Consider the following 6193-nt stretch of genomic DNA (forward strand, 5'->3'; position numbering starts at 1 on the left):
CGTCGCAGGACTCCCGAAATAATCGAGTGTATCGTTACAGTGCACAGTGAACATCCACGCGTGTTCTGTGACTCTCATGTTTATTTTGTACGTGATATTGTGACGATTTTTGCTCCCTCGTGTCTTATTTCTTCTTAAGCATTATGTACTCCTTAACGTTTCTACTGTGTCCCTCTGCATTTGACTCTCATGTTTATTTTGTACAAGCTATTGTGACAATTTTTGCTCCCTCGTGTCTTATTTCTTCTTAAGCATTATGTACTCTTTAACGGTTCTACTGTGTCCCTCTGCATTCTTTTTTCCTCCTCTCGATGTTTCCTCCCTTCTACCTTCGTCCCCCTAACTTCACCTCTCTTAAGCTAGTGCATCTCTCTTACCATCCTCTTCTTGCACCGCCTTCTCCAAACAATCTACTTTATGTGTGTCTTCTAGTTGCCCTTTACGACTCACCTGCTAACTCAGGTTTCCACCAAGAACTCATGTTCTGTAAATATTTTATGTCATTGCAACGTACTTGTAAATGTTATGTAAATATTATATGTAACCCTCCCCCACTCTATTCTATCTCACAGCAGTGCGGGTGGTTTTCCTCCGGGGACTCCGGTTTCCACCCTACAAATCGCTCTTGTACTGCCCTGTGACACTCATTACTTTACAGTAGCAAGCCTGACCGCCCGGCAACTTTTTTTCTCCCACTGTACTTCTATTTCTCCTCACTTTTTCTTCCCTGTGTACCAGTCTTGGTACACACACTGCCCCTTCTTGTAACACCCCCCTTTTTCTAAATAAAAACTTGAAACTTGAAACTTGAAAACGCACACTCGTTCTCACAGCAGTACGGCGACACTATGCCTCCCAAAGCATCAGGAAAGGCTGCCAAGAAAGCTGGCAAGGCACAGAAGGCCATTGCCAAGGGCGACAAGAAGAAGAAGCGCAGGAGGAAGGAGAGCTACTCCATCTACATCTACAAGGTGCTCAAGCAAGTCCACCCAGACACTGGCGTGTCCTCCAAGGCCATGTCAATCATGAACTCGTTCGTGAATGACATTTTCGAGCGCATCGCTGCCGAGGCATCCCGCCTGGCACACTATAACAAGCGCTCCACCATCACCAGCCGGGAAATCCAGACCGCTGTCCGTCTTCTTCTGCCTGGTGAACTGGCAAAACACGCTGTTTCTGAAGGCACCAAGGCTGTTACCAAGTATACCTCCTCCAAGTAAACAGGCGGCCAGTATACTGCTGCCAGTATAAAATAATACCCGGCTCCATTGGAGCCACACTTGAAAAGGAAAAAAGATACGATATAGACAAATGCATTATTATTATAATTATTGTTATTATTATTAATATTATTATTATTATTATTTTTATTATTATTATTATTATTATTATTATTATTATTATTATTATTATTATTATCATTATTAATAATATTAATATTGTTGTTTTTATTATGATTATTATTATAATAATTATTGTATCATTATTATTATTATTATTATTATTATTATTATTATGCTTATTATTATCGTGATTATTATTCTGTGGAGATAAAGAAAAGATAAAAAAAAAATAGAGATAAAGAAAGATAAAAATTCTCCCAAGTGAAAGAGATATGGCCATGGAAGAGGGAATAATAATAATAATATAAAAAAAAAAAAAGGGGGGAAGGATATTGAGTTGAAAGTCGATACCTGATACTGAAAGATGGAAAATAAATATTTTCTTCCACAAAACCAAACAGATTGTCTATGAAAATTCTTTAATGAAAGAGATGTTTGGCCCTAAAAAGGGCCTAGATATTGCTGTTATGAAGATCATTCGTGGATGACTTCTTAGGCACGCTCGCCACGGATGCGACGAGCCAGTTGGATGTCCTTTGGCATGATAGTCACGCGCTTGGCATGGATGGCGCACAGGTTGGTATCCTCAAACAGACCCACGAGGTAAGCCTCGGAAGCTTCCTGGAGAGCCATGACAGCAGAGGACTGGAAGCGGAGGTCAGTCTTGAAATCCTGAGCAATTTCACGCACCAGGCGCTGGAAAGGCAGTTTCCTGATAAGCAGCTCAGTGCTCTTCTGATAACGGCGGATCTCACGGAGAGCAACGGTTCCAGGCCTGTAACGGTGGGGTTTCTTGACACCTCCAGTGGCTGGAGCAGACTTGCGAGCTGCCTTTGTAGCAAGCTGCTTGCGGGGCGCCTTGCCACCAGTGGACTTGCGAGCCGTTTGCTTGGTACGTGCCATAGTTGTGGTAACAACAACTCACAACGAACACTCAGCTGAGTCTGCCCGCGCTTCCCACAAAATCCCTTTATATATGAATCGGGTGGGCCCGACGACTCCAACCCTGCCTTGTGATTGGTCAGAAACGTCCAGTGAGGCTCATCGCCCACGCAGTCACCGCATGAAAGATGTGATCATTATTGTTAGTCTAATTCATTTTGTTCTTATTCTTATTCTTATTCTTATTCTTTCTTCCCTCATTCATAACAAATCTTGGAAAATATACAGCAGAACTGACATGTCATTTAAAATTCTAAGACAATTAGCAAGAAAGTTGTGATATTCTTATTTTTTTCATTCTTTTTATTCTATTTTTTTCTTATTCTTGTCATAATTAATATTGTTATCTTTATTATTTTCATTTTTTTTTATTATTCTTCCTTATCTTATTCTTATTTATCCTACTTTTAGAGAGATGAGGCTTGTGCGGTCACCCATCCAAGTTCTGCCCGGACCCCCTGCTTAACCTTGCTGATCCCGCCGTCAGCTGATTGGTCAAGAGCGGAGAACAAGGTGTTGGGAGGGCTTATTTCTCTTATTCTTATTCTTTCCTGTATTGTTGTTGCATTGTTGTGCTGAAAATGTTGGAAAATATGCACTAAAATTAACCCTTCATTCATAATTCTACGACAATTAGCAAGAGAGATATATTATTACTTTTTTCCTTTATTTTTGTTCTTTTTATTCTTAATCTTCTTTTTTTTATTATAGTTGTTATTGTTATTTTATTATTTTCGTTTTTCGTTCATTCTCCTCATTCTTATTGCTATTTTTTTCTATTCTCAGAGAGATGAGGCTTTTGTGGTCACCCATCCAAGTTCTTCCCGGACCCCCTGCTTAACTGCGCTGATCCCGCCGTTAGCTAATTGGCCAAGACCGGAGAACTAGGTGTTGGGAGGCCTTCTTTCTATTATTCTTATTCTTTCTTCCCCCATTCATATCGTTGTATTGGAAATGTTGGAAAATATACAAAAGAATTCACCCTTCTATGACAATTAGGAAGAAAGACATGGGATGCTTTCTTTCTTTTTTTTTATATTCCTTTATTGTAATTTTTCTTATTCTTGTTATAATAATTCTTACTGTTATCTTTATTACTTAAAATTTTCGTTCATTCTCCCTATTCTTATTCTTATTTTTTTTATTTATTTTTTATTTTTTCAGACAGATGAGGCTTGTGTAGTCACCCATCCAAGTATTGCCCGAAACCCCTGCGTAATCTCGACGATTTCATTTGACAATACCTATTTACTTATTTATTTATTATTATATTTATTAAAAAAAAAAAAAGAAGAAAAGAAGATGAAGAATAAGGTATGTAATCGAAATACTCTCTCTATACTGTAGCAATAGTTTAGCTGGATGTACTTGTATTGTGTCAAAAATACTTGCAATATCTGCAATTGTAACCTGCAGTGTCGGCATAATGCATAATTAAGCAATGAAAAGAAAAATTAATAAAAGAATAAATGAAAAAAAGAAAGAAAAAAAGATACAATTAACAATTAAATATATTAGCTACCCCTCTACGTTTCTTTATCACTGCAGAAAAATGGAAACATTTTAACGTAGACTTGTCAAAATTCAACTGAAATTAAGGGTTAAATAAGGATTGTCACCCCTTCCCCAGAGGATATTCATTGTCTTTTAATATATATATATATATATATATATATATATATATATATATATATATATATATATATATATATATATATATATATATATATATATATATATATATATATATATATATATATATATATATATATATATATATATATATATATATATATATATATATATTCTTTTTATTTAAAGTCTTATTTAGAGAGAGAGAGAGAGCGAGAGAGGTAACGTCCTTGAGGATAGCAGCTCGTCTACGCTCCGCTCAGTGATCAGCGTTAGAATGTAATTCCTCATTTCTTTAAAAAAAAAAAAAAAAAAAAAAAAACAGAAACTTTATTTAGGGGGCTTGCTGGAAACAAACTACAATGGAGGAAAGAACAATATGTCTGCTATATGACCCACCCAGTTAAATTTTCAAGAAGCAAACGCAAGTTGGAAAATACGAGGAAGATAAATTTTCATTTATATACGTTTTATGGTAATTTCTGCCACGCCTTCCTCTATTCATCAAACGTCACTGACACTTATTCCCTTTATTTTTTACTTTACAGAATCTTTTGTAGGGCAAGACTCTAGAGGATATGTGCTTTCATAAATTCTATAATGCTTTGCTTATCATAGAGACATAAAAAAAAAATAATAATAATAATAAAAATAAATAAATTAATTAATTTAAAAAATCAAAATAAATAGATATATAAATTAATTAATTAATCAAATAAATTTCTATGCTTCACCTTTATAGCATTCGTATGAATGTCAAAACAAAACAAAAAATATAAATATAAATAATAATATGAAAAAAAAAATTACTAAATATATGAAAAATAGCATTACTACTACTACTACTACTACTACTACTACTGCTACTACTACTACTATTTTTTTTTTTTTTTATGTAGGAAGGACACTGGCCAAGGGCAACAAAAATGTAATAAAAAAAATGCCCACTGAAATGCCAGTCCCATACAGGGGTCAAAGCAGTGGTCAAAAAATGATGAATAAGTGTCTTGAAACCTCCCTCTTGAAGGAATTCAAGTCATAGGAAGGTGGAAATACGGAAGCAGGCAGGGAGTTCCAGAGTTTACCAGAGAAAGGGATGAATGATTGAGAATACTAGTTAACTCTTGCGTTAGAGAAGTGGACAGAATAGAGGTGAGAGAAAGAAGAAAGTCTTGTGCAGCGAGGCCACGGAAGGAGGGGAGGCATGCAGTTAGCAAGATCAGAAGAGCAGTTAGCATGAAAATAGCGGTAGAAGACAGCTAGATATGCAACATTGCGGCGGTGAGAGAGAAGCTGAAGACAGTCAGTTAGAGGAGAGGAGTTGATGAGACGAAAAGCTTTTGATTCCACCCTGTCTAGAAAAGCAGTATGAGTGGAACCCCCCTCAGACATGTGAAGCATACTCCATACATGGACGGATAAGGCCCTTGTACAGAGTTAGCAGCTGGGGGGGTGAGAAAAACTGGCGGAGACGTCTCAGAACACCTAACTTCATAAAAGCTGTTTTAGCTAGAGATGAGATGTGAAGTTTCCAGTTCAGATTATAAGTAAAGGACAGACCGAGGATGTTCAATGTAGAAGAGGGGGACAGTTGAGTGTCATTGAAGAAGAGGGGATAGTTGTCTGGAAGGTTGTGTCGAGTTGATAGATGGAGGAATTGATTTTTTGAGGCATTGAACAATATCAAGTTTGTTCTGCCCCAATGAGAAATTTTAGAAAGATCAGAAGTCAGGCGTTCTGTGGCTTCCCTGCGTGATATGTTTACCTCCTGAAGGGTTGGACGTCTATGAAAAGACGTGGAAAAGTGCAGGGTGGTATCTTCAGCGTAGGAGTGGATAGGACAAGAAGTTTGGTTTAGAAGATCATTAATGAATAATAAGAAGAGAGTGGGTGACAGGACAGAACCCTGAGGAACACCACTGTTAATTGATTTAGGAGAAGAACAGTGACCGTCTACCACAGCAGCAATAGAACGGTCAAAAAGGAAACTTGAGATGAAGTAAACAGAGAGAAGGATAGAAACCGTAGGAGGGTAGTTTGGAAATCAAAGCTTTGTGCCAGACTCTATCAAAAGCTTTTGATAATTATGTCCAAGGCAACAGCAAAAGTTTCACCAAAATCTCTAAAAGAGGATGACCAAGACTCAGTAAGGAAAGCCAGAAGATCACCAGTAGAGCGGCCTTGACGGAACCCATACTGGCGATCAGATAGAAGGTTGTGGAGTGATAGATGTTTAAGAATCTTCCTGTTGAAGATAGATTCAAAAACTTTAGATA

The sequence above is a fragment of the Scylla paramamosain genome, unplaced genomic scaffold (genome assembly GCF_035594125.1).
Source record: "Scylla paramamosain isolate STU-SP2022 unplaced genomic scaffold, ASM3559412v1 Contig100, whole genome shotgun sequence".
Taxonomy (NCBI): Eukaryota; Metazoa; Arthropoda; class Malacostraca; order Decapoda; family Portunidae; genus Scylla; species Scylla paramamosain.